The sequence below is a fragment of the Moschus berezovskii genome, chromosome 7 (genome assembly GCF_049115385.1).
Source record: "Moschus berezovskii isolate FMDL1 chromosome 7, NW_MosBer_1.0, whole genome shotgun sequence".
NCBI classification, from domain to species: Eukaryota; Metazoa; Chordata; class Mammalia; order Artiodactyla; family Moschidae; genus Moschus; species Moschus berezovskii.
The window spans coordinates 104,736,745-104,753,713 of NC_142466.1; the positions used below are offsets into that span (position 1 = coordinate 104,736,745).

At 45.0% G+C, this 16,969-nt stretch overlaps 1 long non-coding RNA gene across 1 annotated transcript in view; it reads left to right on the plus strand.

Annotated features, from left to right (window-relative positions):
* Positions 1 to 8,818, plus strand: part of LOC148777490 (uncharacterized) — a 43,767-nt gene extending 34,949 nt beyond the window's left edge. The window contains exons 2-4 of the long non-coding RNA XR_016037778.1: positions 5,873 to 6,065; positions 6,835 to 7,092; positions 8,571 to 8,818. This is a non-coding gene — a long non-coding RNA (uncharacterized LOC148777490). The remainder of the gene's footprint in view (positions 1 to 5,872; positions 6,066 to 6,834; positions 7,093 to 8,570) is intronic.
* The last annotated feature ends 8,151 nt before the right edge of the window (positions 8,819 to 16,969 follow it).

Here is a 16,969-nt window from a genome sequence, read left to right on the forward strand (position 1 = left end):
TATTTAAATGTTACAGTATCTGATGTGTGTGCATGCTAAGTCGCTTCAGTAGTGGCTGACTCTTTGAGACCCCATGAACTGAAGCCCACCAGGCCCCTCTGTCCATGGGATTCTCCAGGCAAGTATACTGGAGTCAGTTGCCATTTCCTTCTCCAAGGGATCTTCCCAACCCAGGGATCGAAACTGCATCTCTTAGGTCTCCTGCATTGGAGGCGGGTTCTTTACCACTAGTGCCACCTCGGAAGCCTCCACAGCATCTGATGCACTTACATAAATGTCAGTACAGGCTATGCCATCCTGGTATTAGTAACTGTTATTGTCTCTACTTGAGTGATGAGGAAACTGAGACTCAGTGAAGTTAGTGTCTGACCCAAGCACAGTGGTGGTGATTTTGAATCTGAAGCCTGTGCTTGTCTCATCACACTAGTGGTTATTTCATGGTGCTTGATGGAACCCAAGAGAATCCACAAATGTCATTTTGGGATGTTTTGGCAGAGAAAGTGAGGTGCATAAGGGCCATCCCCCTAACCCTCATTCAAGCATAGCAGTTTAAAATTTTTAATTTATATATTTTGGCCACTTTTCACAGCATGTGGGATCTTAGTTCCCTGACCAGGGATCAAACCTATACCTTCTGCTCTGGAAGTACAGAGTCTTAACCACTGGACCAACAGGGAGTCCCAAGCATAGCAGTTTTAGTGTCACTTTATTTTATATACTGGACTTCATGTACAATTTCATTTGAATCAAAGGTTCTGGGCAGATGAACATGCTGAAATTCATAATTCTCCAGTTTGTAACATTTCCAAGTGAATAAGCCTGAGAGCCTTAGATAAATCACTCTTATATTCACTTGATCCTGGAGTGGTTGGAACTTTGGGTGATCTTTGTAGACATCCCTATGGTAACTCGCGCCTCTGTCATTTGTGGTAAATCAACCTGGGGCACCGAGCCTGGGTTTGTGCTGTGGTTGTTACACTGAATCTCTGTGTGACCTTGAGCAAGGTCACACACTTCCTCTCTCCGGCCTCAGTCTTCTTATCTGTAAAACGGAGACATTGAACTTGATCAGCTTCCAGGCCTGATGTTGTGGAAAAAGATATTGTAGGGGGCACAGAGAATGTTGCAGTCTTCCAAAATAAAGTACCTGTACTTACTGGCTGGTGGCTTGGCAGTAAGGGTCCAGATTTAGCAAGTAAAAATACAGGCTACTCAGTTCAATTTGAATTTCACATATATAACAAGTATTATTATTATTTTTTTTGTATAAGTATATTCCATGGGACATTTGGGATATCATACTCAAAAAAGTATTTGCTGTATATTTGTTTTTTGTTGTATATTTGTTGTATTTGATTTTTGGTCAGTGATTCCATGGGGCTGGAAAAGTATTTATCTGAATGCCTGGTATTTTATTTGGCATTATTTGGCAACCCTCCCTCTCTATTCCTTTAGCAAAAAACTGAATCAAATGAACAGCAACAGAAAAAACCTGGTTAGCATCTTGGTATTGTTATCTTGATGAAATCTCCCCTTTTTGATGTTTCAACTTGTGACGTCATAGCACTCAAAATATTCAATGCAGAAGGTAAAAACAATACTAGTTCCAGCTTTTCTGTTAATTCAACATTTATCTGTGTTTAAAGAACACAATTCTGTCCTTGTATATCACGTTCTGTGTTTGCCTTAGGGAGATTTTTTTCTCCCCAAATCTGGTGATCGAACAAATGGCTCTTGTCTGAAATAAGCCTCTCTTCGTCCCGCCTTAAACACAGCCAAAAGCCACAGTGCCATCACAAGGAATTCTGTTGGCTGTCTGACTTTCCTTCAAACCTTATTATTTGTGTTTTAATACGTACACACACACAATCCAAACTTGCACTTTTTGCTTTTTGGTCAGTGATTGCATGTGGCTGGCGGTTTGGCGATTGTGAAATAGTCTTGAAATATCAGTGAGGAAAGTGTTCCTCCTGCATTTGTGGCCCAACTCTTTGCAGGAACTTCAGGTTTCTCTCTGCCTCCTGGGGTAGGAAGAAGCACCAACTTGGGGTGGCCCTGGGCCAGGGAAGCAAAGAGGCTGGCAAGACCGAGCTCTCTGCATTCATTCGTACACGTGCTCCTGACATTTTTTCGGATGTCCTTCGCAAACATTGTTTGGTCCTGTTAGGAAATCGCTTGCATCCTGGGTAGAGCCGGTGACACACCTGGGCACTGCCAAGCGCACAGATGGGGAGGGAGGGACTAGCTGAGTACCCAGCGGGAAGATGGTCCTCCACCCTGATGCTCTATATTTTGGACATCTTTGAACAGATTTGAGAAAGGAGGTGATGTGTGGAAAGAGACACTGTGCCTGAGAATATAGGTTTACATTTTCCTCCTGGGTCTGCCAGGGACTCACTGCCAGAGCTTGAGTCTCAGGGTCCATCCGGTCATAGAAATGAAGAGAATGTGTAAGTTGCTCAGTCGTGTCCGACTCTTTGCAACCCCAAGGACTGTAGCCCATCGGGCCCCTCTGTATGGAATTCTCCAGGCAAAAATACTGGAGTCGGTTGCCATGCCCCTTCTCTGGGGGGTTTTCCTGGCCCCGGGAATGACCTCGGGTCTCCTGCATTGCAGGCAGACTCTTCACTATCTGAGCCACCTGGGAAGCCCTCTGGTCGTGGAGGTCGGTTGAACTGACCTCTAAAATATGCTCCAGTCTTGTCCTTCTCACTCATTCAGTTTGTCCCTCTAAACACAGGTCTGGAAATAGAAAAGTCTGCAGCTTGGGGAGAACAGCAAGAGACGTCAGAATATAACTTTTTTCCATTCGTATTTATCCAGAGAGACTCTGGGCTTCCCTGGTGGCTCAGATGGTAAAAAGTCTGCCAGCAATGCAGGGGACTGAGGTTCAACCCCTGGGTCAGGAAGAGCCCCTGAAGAAGGGAATGGCTACCCACTCCAGTATTCTTGCCAGGAGAGTTCCATGGACAGAGGAGCCTGATGGGCTACAGTCCATGGGGTCACAAAGAATCGGACACAACTGAGCAACTAACACTAACTAGAGAGACTTTAAGAAATCAAGGTAAACATCAGAACACAGAGGCATAATCAACTTTGTTTTGTTCTATCGGTGCAGTGAGTGCCTAGGTGTGCCGTATGCACTGGGCTCTCCTCGGTGGGCAGAGAAGAAGCAGGCAGGGTCCCTGCCCTGGGAAGCTCACAGTCCAAGGGGCCCAAGAGACAAGGAACCTGGGAGTCCCCACAAGCTGTGGCTTTTGCAGTGGTGAAGGGAAGGGAGAGCCCTGCGGGAGAACCGAGGAAGAAGTGGTTCACTTACCTCTGCTTATTTCTCTTGTGGAAGTGATATGTAGGGGGTGGCTTGGACCATTGGGGCAGCAAATAGAGGAAGTACATGCAATCAAAAATAGAGGAGCGAGGAGGAAATAAAAGTTCTAATCTAACAGAAGCACAGAGCAGCCCTACAAGGACCAGGGATGATGAGTAACTTTCCCTGGTGCTTTGGAAGTTGGAATATTTCTCCCATTAGAACTGGGCTCAGGGGACCGGGACCTGGCTCCTAGCTCAAGAAGTGATGCTTGCTAACTGCCAAAGGCAAAGCACTTGGGGTGCCTGTATCCCTGGGGAAGGGACTCGGGGCTTCCCATGGGAGGATGGGGAGGCTGCTCTCAGAGGTTTTGTGTTCCTCTTCAGGCCACCTGGTGTGGCCACTGCTGCAGATGGGGACAGGCTGGGCCCATGAAGACCTTCTGTTCTCGGACTCTCAACTGAGGTGTGAGAATTCCCATCTCAAGGGTACCTCTTGTATGCAGGCTGCAGCAGTCCACACAGAGAGGACAGGCTGCTCTGGGAATACAGAGCCATTCTGCTGTCCTAACGGAGACACTGCCCACTGTCATGGAACGAGCATGGGGTCTGTCAGTTCAGTTCAGTTCAATCGCTCAGTCATGTCTGATTCTTTGTGACCCCATGGACTGCAGCATGCCAGGCCTCCCTATCCATCACCAACTCCTGGAGTTTAGGCAAACTCATGTCCATTGAGTTGGTGATGCCATCCAACCGTCTCATCCTCTGTCGTCCCCTTCTTCTCGGGCCTTCAATCGTTCTCAGCATCAGGGTCTTTTCAAATGAGTCAGTTCTTCGCATCAGGTGGCCAAAGTATTGGAGTTTCAGCTTCAGCATCAGTCCTTCCAATGAATATTTTGGGTTGATTTCCTTTAGGATTGACTGGTTGGATCTCCTTGCTGTCAAAGGGTCTCACGAGAGTCTTCTCCAACACCACAGTTCAAAAGCATCAATTCTTCGGTGCTCAGCTTTCTTTATAGTCCAACTCTCACATCCATACATGACCACTGGAAAAACCATAGCCTTGACTAGATGGACCTTTGTTGACAAAATAATGTCTCTGGTTTTTAATATGCTGTTTAGGTTGGTCATAGCTTTTCTTCCAAGGAGCAAGTGTCTTTTAATTTCATGGCTGAGGTCACCATCTGCAGTGATTTTGGAGCCCATTGTTTCCACTGTTTCCCCATCTATTTCCCATGAAGTGATAGGACCAGATGCTATGATCTTAGTTTTCTGAATGTTGAGTTTTAAGCCAACTTTTTCACTCTCCTCTTTCACTTTCATTAAGAGGCTCTTTAGTTCTTCTTCACTTTCTGCCATAAGGGTGGTGTCATCTGCGTATCTGAGGTTATTGATATTTCTCCCGGCAATCTTGATTCCAGCTTGTGCTTCATCCAGTCCAGCATTTCTCATGATGTACTCTGCATAGAAGTTAAATAAGCAGGGTGACAATATACAGCCTTGACTGTATGGAGTCTGTAACTGTCCCTTATTTCAACACCATAGAGCTCGCCAGTCAAACCTCCAACTCTGTCCACAAGCAGAACTCCATGATCCATTCACCATCCACTGGTTCCTCACCTGCAACACGTGGTCCCTGGCACATTGTCAGCTCTCAACAGATATTCAAGGGTATGTCAATTACACCTCAACTGAAAAACAACAACAACAACAACAAACAAACCAGAATGAAGATGAAATCATGCTGAATTAGGATGACTCCTATCCCAAGGACTGGTATCTTTATAAGAGAAAGGAGAGGGAGATTGAAAGCTGAGACAGAGAAATAGAGACACAAAGAAATGGCAGAAATGAACACCCTTTGATGGCAGAGGCTGAAGTGATGCAGCTGAAAGGCTCCAGAACATCAAGGACTGCCTGCAACCTCCAGGAGCTAGGAAGGGGTGGGAAGAATTCTGCAGAGTCATCCCGGGAAGAATAAGTGAATGAATGAATACTAACATATTCAATGGCTGACTGAATATTGAATGAGCTTGATGGCTGAGTGGAGCAAATGCAGAGAATGATTACAGGCCAGTGTAGTGGAGGGCTCTTTGAGCTGGAACCTTAGAATCTCGGAGTGTCAGCTGCTCCCTTCTCCAGGTGAGTACTTGGGCAAGGTGATGGGTGTACTAAAGAAGAAGGTCAGTGTCGGAGACGTCAAGCTAGCACTGAGGTTTGCGTGAAATATGAGGTGAGAGAGGTTGGTTGAGGACAAACCATGAGAGCATGCAACAGTGTTTGGACTTGATCTTATCAGTAAAGGGAAACTGCACAGATTATAGCGTAGGAACTTTACTTCCATCAGAGCTCAAGAATCTCCTTCTGGAAGCCTTTTCAAGTTTATCTCGAACATTGTGAATTGCCCCTAGTTGTTATTTAAGTCATCCCTAAGCGATTCTATGTTTTCGCTGAACACTCTGGCTTTCTGAATCTGGGCGTGTCCCCCAGATTTGCTTTGCTTCTGCCTCTGCACATGCCAGGCCACGTTGTGATGACTCTTCTCTGTCTTTTGTTCCACACCGAGGCCTCTAAAGTCCCCCAAGCTAAGGGTGACAGAAGCCAGTCACAATAGGCATATACCTTGGGAGAATTCCAGGCACACTTTAAGTCTTGCTGAGCCCAGGTGACAAGACTAATAGAGCACCATGGAAAACAACATGGAACTCAACAGTCCTCAGGCCCCAAGTCAGAGAGCTCATCTGAAAATCCTCCTTGAGGTCAGTACTTGTTTAACCCAGATCTCTCATTCAAGGCAATTCCGGCAAGAAGTGTCTGTGGTGTAAAATGCTGACCCACTCCCCCAAATGGCTACTATAAAATTTAAATTTTTAAAAATTTTTGGCTGCTCTGTGAGGCAGGCAGAATCTTTGTTCCCCCACCATGGATTGAACCTAAGCCCCCTGCGTTGGAAGCACAGGGTCAGAGAATTCCCGAATTTAACTCTTATTATCCTGCTGCTGCTAAGTCACTTCAGTCGTGTCTGACTCTGTGCGACCCCATAGACGGAAGCCCACCAGGCTCCCCCGTCCCTGGGATTCTCCAGGCAAGAACACTGGAGTGGGTTGCCATTTCCTTCTCCAATGCATGAAAGTGAAAAGTGAAAGTGAAGTCGCTCAGTCGTGTCCTACTCTTCGTGACCCCATGGTCTGCAGCCCACCAGGCTCCTCCGTCCATGGGATTTTCCAGGCAAGAGTAATGGAGTGGGGTGCCATTGCCTTCTCCTACTTCCTGCCTATATCAGATCAATGGGAAAAGCATCTGGTGGTTTTGGAGATGAGGCAGGTCAGATTTGAGAGCTCATGGGCTTAGACACTGTTGAACTGTGTTTCCAAAAAAGATGTGTGGAAAGTTCTCACTCCCAGTACCTTATGGAATGTGATTTTATTTGGGCATTAGACATTGTGGGTGCAATTAGTCAAGTCAAGGCAGTCATACTGCATTAGGGTGGGCCCTTAACCCAATATGACTGATGTCCTCGTAAAATAGTATGAAGTCAAACAGCCAATGCCGCGTGATGACGGAGGCAGAGACTGGAGTGATGCAGCTGCAAGCCAAGGATCACCAAGGATTCTGGGCCCCCATCAGGTACCAGGAAGAGACAAGAAAGGATCTACCCAGAGAGTCCAGAGGATCCTGGCCCTGCCGACACGTTGGCCTTAGACTTTTAGCCTCCAGAACTGCCAGAGAAGATGCTTCTGTTGTCAAAGACTCCCAGTCTGAGGCCCTCTGTTATAGCAGCCCCAGGTAACTAACACAGACACGTACTGCTGGAAGGGACTGCGAGTCTTTCTAGCCTATCTTCCTGTCCCAGGAGCTATGCTCTTACCTGAAGTAAATTGAGGTGGACTACCTCTCCTAGAGGGGCTCCTCTGGTGGCTCAGATGGTTAAGAATCTGCCTGTAACACAGAGTTCAATTCCTGGGTCGGGAAGATCCCCTGGAAAAGGAAATGGCAATCCATTCCAGGATTCTTGCTTGGGAAATCCCATGGACAGAAGAGCCTGGCGGGCTACAGTCCAAAGGGTTGCAAAAGAGTCGGACACAACTTAGCGACTAAGCAACAATAATATCTCCTGGCAGCAAGGTCCAGAATCATTCTTCTGAAATATCTGTAGCACATTGCTAGGTGTCCCTTGGGTCCTCGATAATGCCTTGTTTTAAAACCAGATTTTAAGTTACGGTTAAAGCTTCACAGAACAACATTGAGGGGAATTCAAAACATGGAAAGCATTCATCACATCCCTCCTTCGTAAACGTCCCTGCGTCCGGGGCCCCGGGCAGCACACTTGCATTCACATACCGTGCCTGTCTGTGCAGCCTCCGCCCTCGCTCACACTTGTGACTGCCTTTCTCCACCAATACCGCTGTTCAGTTCAGTCGCTCAGTCGTGTCCGACTCTCCGTGGTTACATCATCTTATATCGTCGCCTAATATTCCACCTGGTCTTTATAACACAGCCATTTCACCATTTCACTTTTTTAGGTCATTAATCGCGATTATGTTTTTTTCTTTATTACTCATCTAAATGTTGTTACAAAGAACATCTTTGTGTTTAGAATTTATTTTCCAGTTTCATTAAGAAATAACTGACACATATCATGATATAAGTTTAAGGTGTGCAGCATAGTGTTTTGATATACGTGTATTGTGAAATGATGACCACAATAGGTTCAGCTAACGTCCAGCTTCTATCTAGATACAAAGAAAAGAAATATGTTACAAATTTTTATTTTGGGGGGATTATTTCCTTTGGATGAAATTTCTATGATAGATTTATTGGCTCAAGGAGTACAAATAATGCTAGAGATTTTGTTACATATTATTGTATTATTCTCTAAAAGGAAACCAAAATATAGTGCCAGCAGAAAATATGTATCAAATTGTGCTTTACTACATTTTTGTTTTCTGAGGTTGGAAATAAATTTATTTTCTCCATATTTCCCTTGCGTTAATTGATACTTATCCGTTATTCTATTGGGTCCTGATTGTATTAGCTATTTATATGCATCAGAGGTATTAAATGAAGCCATCTGTGCTATATTTTTTAGAAATAAATAGCTTTCCTTTTATTCTAATGGCATTTGTTTTTATTGAAGAGACTTTTTTTTGAGGAGAAGTTGTGGTTGTAGAGTTAAATTTTTTCTTCCTTTGGAAGTTGTACTTTTATTTGCTATTTATGAAATAAACACTCCTCCAAACTTATGATTAAATATTCTATTTTAGGTGTTTCCTTGGTGGTCCAGTGATTAAAATTCGCCTGCTAATTCAGAGGACATGGGTTTTATTCTTGGTCTGGGAAGATATCCACATGCTGTGAGGCAACTAAGCCCATGTACCACAGCTAGTAAAGCCCATATGCCCTGGAGCCTGAACTCTGCAACAAGAGAAGCCATCAAAATGAGAAGCCCAAACACTGCAACTAGAGAGTAGCCCCTGCTTGTCATAACTAGAGAAAGTCTGTGCCCAGCAATGAAGACCCAGCACAGCCAAAAATAAATAAATATTTTTTTTAATTATAAAAAATATTCTATTTTACTTCCATTATTTCTATGGCTTAATTCAATAGTTCACTTTCTAATCCATTTGGAGTTTATTTTTTCATATCATATATAGTATAATCGAAATTATCTCCAAATTGTAAACCAGTTACATAAAATAACTGATTAAATAAGAATTAATTATCCCCATTGATGCTTACTTGAAATTCTAAATAATGCTATGTACTTCTCTCTGTTATAAAAATGCCCATTCTTTACTTTTTGAATATTGTACATTTTAAATTTTTATGTATTTATTTATTTTTGGTCCTGACTAGGACCAACCCATGCCCTCTGCAGTGGAATCACAGAGTCCTAACCATTGGACCTTCAGAGAATTCCCTGTAAAATTTATTATAAATTTATTATAAAATTTGCTGCTTTGTGATTTGGTTTAACTCCTAGGATATCTCCTTCTTCTATGTCTGGTTATTTTTCCAGTATTTTCTTCTGTATATGTGTTCTCATGCATTTATATTTCCTATGATCTTTAATTTGGCAAGTTCTAAAAAGAGGCCATTTGATATTTGGGTTGGTGTCCACTTAACATATACAACCATTATTGGGTGATCACTGAATCTGAACTTGCGTCATCCCTTCTAAATGGTGTAGCTGGGCATAAAGAACCGGGCTTTACAGTGACACTGAGCCGGGGTATGAACTTGGCCCTGCCTCCTGCTAGCTTGTCCAGGTTATTTAACCACCCTGACCCTTACTCCCCCTTACCCACATGGAGATGATAAAACTTTACTCAGAGGGAAGGGATGTGAAACACGCAGCACAATGCCCGCCACAATTTGGGCACTTAATTTTCATTTCCTTTTTATTTTCTCCCAGCCACAATTTGTAGCTTCATAGGGCCATCTTCAGCTTGCCCCCGATTTTTATGTCATATAAATCGACTTCTTTGCCCCTTTATACTTCCATAGTGTTTCCTGCTGATATGCAAAAATGATGTTACAGATTATCGCCCTTTTATCTTGCATGCCACCCTATCGTGAATCACTGGGTGGTTGGTTCTATTCAGGTTCTTAGGGATTTTTTTGGTAGACACAGGCTTACAGTTTCTGAAAGCCATGGCTGTGTTCCTTGCAGAGATGCTTGAGTCTTTCAGTTCCCTGAGCCATGTGAAGGTTGCCTCTACGAACATTCGAGAGCTGCTCTCGGTTTTCTCCCCCAAGGGTCTCATTCGCAGGCCTCCATCCTCTGAACAGCTCACGAAAAGAGCTGAGTTCTTCCACAAGATTCCAGGTTGGACTTCCACGTCTGTACTTCTCACCTCATCCTCAGCTAGAACCTAAGCATCCAGTGGTAGTTTTAGACTGGCAGTTTTTTTTGATGTCTGGTGAATGTTTCACCTTTGCAAATGCACACTTCTAGGCAACAGCCCCTTCAGGAGCAGAGAACATGTGAGATGAAAGTCACTCAAAACCTGTCTTGAAATTCAACAGTCAAAAAGCTAAGATCAAGGCAACCAGTCCTATCACTTCAAGCAAATAGATGGGGGGAAAAGGGAAGTAGTGACAGACTTTATTTTCTTAGTCTTCAAAATCATAGCAGATGGTGACTGCAGTCAAGAAATTCAAAGATGCTTGCCTCCTTAGAAGAAAAGCTATGACAAACCTAGTCAGCGTATTAAAAAGCAGAGACATCACTTTGCCGACAAGAGTCTGTACAGCCAAAGCTATGGTTTTTCCAGTAGTCATATACAAATGTGAGACCTGGATCATAAAGAAGGCTGAGCAACAAAGAATTGATGTTTTCAAACTGGTGCTGGAGAAGACTCTTGAGAGTCCCTTGGACAGCAAGATCAAACCAGTGAATCCTAAAGGAAATCAACCCTGAATATTCATTGGAATATTAGCTGATGCTAAAGCTGAAGTTCCTATACTTTAGCCTTCTGATGCGAAGAGCTGACTCATTGGAAAAGACTCTGATGCTGGGAAGGATTGAGGGCAGGAGGAGAAGTTGGCAACAGAGGATAAGATGAGTTTGAGCAACCTCTGGGAGATAGTGAAGGACAGGGAAGCCTGGCTTGCTGCAATTTATGGGGTTGCAAAGAGTTGGACACAACTTAGCAACTGAACAACAGGTACTTGGGACTTGAGGTTTCTTTTTTTAAACTTTTTGTTTTGTATTGGAGTATAGCTGATTACCAATGTTGCGATAGTTTCAGGTGGACAGCAAAAGGACTCATTCATACATATACATGTATCTATGCTCCCCCAAACTCCTCTCTCATCTAGTGGGACCTGCATTCTCATCATGGCTGAATCAACGCCCAGCTGTTGCTGCTGCATTTATTTACACCTCTCTCTTTTCCAAGAAGAATTGAAGGTTATTTTATACCATAGGCGATTTGATCTCTGGTTCCTCTGCCTTTTCTATAACCTGCTTGAACATCTGGGAGTTCACGGTTCACATATTGCTGAAGCCTGGCTTGGAGAATTTTGAGCATGACTTTACTAGCGTGTGAGATGAGTGCAATTGTGCGGTAGTATGAGCATTCTTTGGCATTGCCTTTCTTTGGGATTGCAGTGAAGACTGACTTTTCCAGTCCTGTGGCCACTGCTGAGTATTCCAAATTTGCTGGCATATTGAGTGTAGAACTTTCACAGCATCATCTTTCAGGATTTGAAATAGCTCAACTGGAATTCCATCACCTCCACTAGCTTTGCTGGTAGTGATCCTTTCTAAGGCCAACTTGACTTCACATTCCAAGATGTCTGGCTCTAGGTGAGTGACCACGCCATCGTGAGGAGAAATGCAGAAACAGAAATGATTTGTAAGAGGGAGGAGGGAGAAAGAAAGCAGGAAAATAGGGCTTGAGAAAAAAGGGAGTTGGGAATGACAAAACCACAAGCACAAACATCTGTGCACTTGTATTTGACCACGGTTAACCTTGAACTTCCTAGCAGTCAGGAGACAGAGAGAAATACTCTGCGCAAGTTACTTTATCTCTAAATCTCGGTTTCATTGTTGATAAAATGGTAATAGAAACACCTACATGATAGGACTGTTCCGAGGGTGAAATGAAATGAAGGGTGTGAAACCCTCAAGTATGTTGTGTAACACATAGTAGAGACTCTACAAATGCTAATTTTTATTGTTACTGTGATTTCTTCTAGGATTTCTGCTTTGAAGTAAAAAATCGACTGCCTTCAGCACTGTGGCTGGCACTTCAATTGCCTCAGTTCCAGAGTTCTATCCCTTTTCCATTGTGGTAGAGGTTGAGAAATGATGATCTTTAGTAAGCTACCAGGGCTTCCCTGGTGGCTCAGTTGATAAAGCATCTGCCTGCAATTTGAGAGACCCTGGTTCAATCCCTGGGTTGGGAAGATCCCCTGGAGGAGAGCATAGCAACCCACTCCAGTATTCTTGCCTGGAGCATCCCCATGGACAGAGGAGCCTGGCAGGCTACAGTCCATGGGGTCACAAAGAGTCGGACACAACTGAGCGACTAAGCACCGCTCACAGTAAACTATGATTACTCATTTATTGGAGGAACTGGGAGACCGAATATGCTAGCAACAGGTATGATGGCAGGAAAAATTAACCATCTTCCTTTGTGTAAGATCCTTATTCCAACCCACTTCCCAAGACGGATTGGCCTCCTCCGTAGAATAGAATGCTGAAGCTTAAAGGAGCCCCGACGCCTCATCCAACATCCTCTTTTCAGAGTGAGCGGGAGCGCTGAATTTTCCAGCATTACCCAGCCAGAATTTGATGCTCAAATTCCAGTTCTTTCTCTTAAAAGACCCATTCATGAGAAGGACTAACGTGGAATTGAAGTCAAGGGGGAAAAAAGGCACTGGTTTATTTATAGTTTGGGGAAGTGAAAGTCAGCTTGAGTTTGGACCGTTCATTGTTTCACTGTTCTTATTTCAGCCTAGGGTGGAATTGTCCATTCACCTTCTCCCCTCTGCTGGCCCGGGGACGTCAGACCTCGGCTGTCGGGGAGGCATGCTGTGGGACCTCACGTCTTCTGGAAACGGTGGGATGGTGCTATTTCTCTCTGGTGTGGAGGAATGCAGATATTTATAGAGCTGTGCTTTCCTCGGTGTTTTTATGCTTTAACGAGAGCTTCGCTCAGGCACATCTTTGGCCAATATAAAGCTCACTGAGAGAGTGCTTCCCTTCCGAGTGTGTACATGTGTGCCCTGGAATCTCAGTGGAACACTGGGTGAATCTGAGTGGCCCTATCTGATCACAGTCCCAGGTCAGCCCTCAGGAGAGCAGAGGAGTTGGGCCCCCTCCTGACTGTTGCTTGTGAGTGAAAGCCCACACTCGTGGGCGTAAGAAGCAGTCGTGATGGTTATGATGAAATGGCGCAGAAAGAGAATCCAGCTCCCAGCCAGCGGCCCATCCCTTTCATCCAGGCCGAAATGTGCCCAATGGGCAGCTGGCACTTCCACACACGCCTTCATCTTACCCTCCTGTCAGCCCCTGGGAGCTGGCTGCTGTGATCAGCCTCCCTCGATTCAAAAGGTCTCTTGGAGACGTGACCCAGGTCATGGTCACAAGCCAACCCAGGGTCCAGACTCCAAGCTCAGCGTGCTTTCCTCAGTGCCACCTCCTGATGAAAAGATAAGCAAAGAAAACAAACAAACTTGACCCCAAAAAGACATCAGTGATTTCTGAGCAAGCCTCACTTCCTTCACACCCCAGCGTGGCCACTCGAGAATGACTCTGGTGTCACCTTTTATGTTAGGAAACCAGATGCCAGGGAGATGAGGGCTGATAACCTTAGGGGTGCAGTGGTGGTGCAACGCAAAGATTTTAAATCATTTATTTTTGAGGTTGCAAGCAGTGGAGTTTGTTGATCTGGTGAGTTGTACTTCCTCTCTTCCCTGTCTTATTTCCCTTTCTGAATCGGTCACTCGGGATGCCCATCTCCCTGTGCATCTGTGTGCATTTCAGATCTGAAACCCAAGCCGGTGCCACCACCAGCTGCAGAAGCACGCCACTCGCAGTCATTTTTGGAAACCAAAAATGACGGGTCCCATAACTGTGATTAGATAAAGCTTGTAATTTGTGTTTGCTGTAGTCAGCGACGTGGTATTTTGGGACAAACAGCCGCTCTATGCTACATATAGCTTGGAATTTGCGGCTTTTGTGTAACCCTCCATTGCATGATCAAGGAGCTAAAGGAGAGGGAGCGAGAGAGAAGGGATGAAGGGTCAGAGGGCAGGAAGCCCCGCTCAGCAGACAGGCAGAGCCCCAGGGAAGCTGGAGAGCTCAAAGGACATGCAGGAAACATGCAGTTGACTTGCCTTCAGGAGAGACTCGGCCAGACTCCTGAATGGCCCAATCGGCCTTTCCTAACAGCTGGAACCCTGTGACTCCCAGTAAGAGACTCAACCATGTCCTGGGCTTAAGGAGGGACCCTAAACGAAACCCCGGCATGATTTACAAAGCTCTGGTCTCATTTTCTGGGAACTGCTTTTCAGCCTGGCTGATAGCTATTCCCTGACCCAACACTTCCGTTCTAAAAGATCAGCTTCCTTCCCTGTCCCCAATCCTTAGGACATGCCCTTGCCTTTCTTCTGAACCTCAGCTGGATAAAGACCTTCAGTCATGCAGTCAACATTGACCTAAGGCCTTCATGTGCCAGGCCAGGAAGGGCACCGGGGATGTAGAAATAGGTCAGCTTGAATTCCAGACCTCCACACAAAGGCACAGCTGGTTGTGCTGTGTCCTTCTTCTCTGTCAAATTTGTGCAGTGAAGGTGTTTCTCAGTGAACAAAGAAAGCGTTACTTCCCAATATTCATTCATCCCTAATTCCACATAGGAAAGAGAAACGTTGATGTCATTGGGCACCGAGTTTAACTCTGCCTTAACAGCTATCCTCTCACAACAGGTTTAAAGGTATTGCTGTTTCAAGGAGGGGAAAACTAAGGCCCAGAGAGATGAGCGGACTTATCTAAAAACATAGAGCTAGGTGGTGGCAGATCAGTGTGGAACTCAAGTCAGCCTGACTTCTAATCCAGAGCCCATTCCTCTATTCCCTCGATTTAGGACATCCAGGTTATGACTATAAGTCATACATGGAAGGGTTTTCCAGGTGGTGCAGCTGTTAAAAATCCACCTGCCAATGCATGGGACACAAGAGATGTGGGTTTGATCCCTGGGTGCAACCCCATGGACTATAGTCGGCCAAGCTCCTCCATCAGTGGGATTCCCCAGTCAAGAATAGTGGAGTGGGTTGCCATTTCCTTCTCCACCTGGAATAGGAAATGACAACCCATTTTCCTGGAGAATCCTATGGACAGAGGAGTCTGGCAGGGGCTACAGTCCATGGAGTCACAGGGAATTGGACATGGCTGAGCATGTACTAGCTGCCATACGTGGAAACTGTCCCATTCAATTAATATTTTAATCAGTTTTTGGGGCCCCAATATACAGCAGATACAGATCATGCCTTTAAAGTGCTTACATTTGTGGGAGGTGGTAATCTATGCATAGAAAGCCATGCTATAAATGTAGAAAATGCCAAGTAAATCCCCCCAAAGAGAGCAGACAGTGGTGGGAGAACTTGGTATCTAGGGAACATGAGATCACTTTCTGCAGGGAACAGGTTTCTCAGCTGACTCTTAGGAGGATTTGGAGGGAGATGAGACGGAGAGAAGAGAACATAAGATCATTTTTATCTGTGGGGAGGGAAAGGCTGGGCTGGTTAGGAATTGGGAAAAGGCCCTGCAGAGAAATGTGCTTCCCAAGTGGCTCAGTGGGTAAAGAATCTCCGGCAGTGCAGGAGACATAGGAGACACAGGTTCGATTCCTGGGTTGGGAAGATCCTCTGGGGGAGGGCACAGCAACCCACTACACTATTCTTGTTTGGAAAATCCCGTGGACAGAGGAACCTGGCAGGCTACAAGCCATAGGGTTGAAAAGAGTAAGGCGAGACGGAAGTGACTGAGCACGCCTGCACATTGTAGAGAAAGAACAAGTGCAAGCTCAGGCTTAGAGGTCTCAAGCACTTGGCGTGTTTGGAGAAGGCTGCTGCTATTCAGCATGGCCAAGAAGGATCAGAACAGTGAGCTGGGAGGCTCCTTCACGTAACTGTGTGGAAGCACACGGACCAGGGACTCTCTGGAATGGTTGGATTTTGACGACTTTGCACATCTCAGGTATCTCTTCTGGATTTATCTCTGGGCCACACCCCACAGGTCTTTTCTAGAGGAGAGTGAGCTCTTGGCTCTACTTTTACTGAATTTTCAACTCAATTCAAGCTGTGTCTCCATGGTATTAAATCGCTTAATAAAATGTGACACAGAGTTGTTTGGGTTATATCAGGGAGAACATCTGGATGTTTGGAAACATCTGCATAGCTTGCCAAAAAAAAAAAAAAAGACACAAAAACTTAGTATCCAAGTGTTTGGTATTCTGGGACATGAAGTCTGAATCACCAGCATAACTTTTAGAGCTTTTTGCTTGTTCACTTTCATTTTCCCTGTTTGTTGCAGGTATGACAAGCAATTCCACTTGAAATGTTAGAGAACTGGATGGTTCATCTCTTACTGTTGTATCTTGGGAGAGGAAAAAGTAGGCCATCTTCTTTAAAAAAAAAAAAAATTCCAGTTCACTTATTAAGTCGGAAAAATAATTTTTAAGACACTTCTGAGTTTGAGGTCCTATGCATGAGGGGAGAACACAACAATGGCCAGGATGCAGGCCTTGCCTTGCAGGAGGTCACATCTTATATCCAAGTAATCTCAACACAGGGATTGGAACTAATCAACGTAAGCACAGGAGACCAGTGGGCACAAACGAAAATATTGGAAAGGCAGGGGAAAGATCTGGTGATGGAGTAATTTTTGCCTAGAGTCTTTGAGGGTAAATAGGAGTTCTCCACAAGGAAAAGAGGCAGAAAACATCACAGAGATGAAGAGAGAATAGGCATGGAGACAGCAGATAACAAAGAATGTTGAGGGAAATGTACAATGTTCAGTGGCCTCTGGACAGGCAGGAGGGCCGTGGTGAGAGATAAGTTCAGAGAATAAGACTTGAGGAATAGAATGGAAGGTCCTCCTGCTTATAAAGCCCTCATCCTGTGAGTCACAGGAAGCCCCACAACTTCAAAT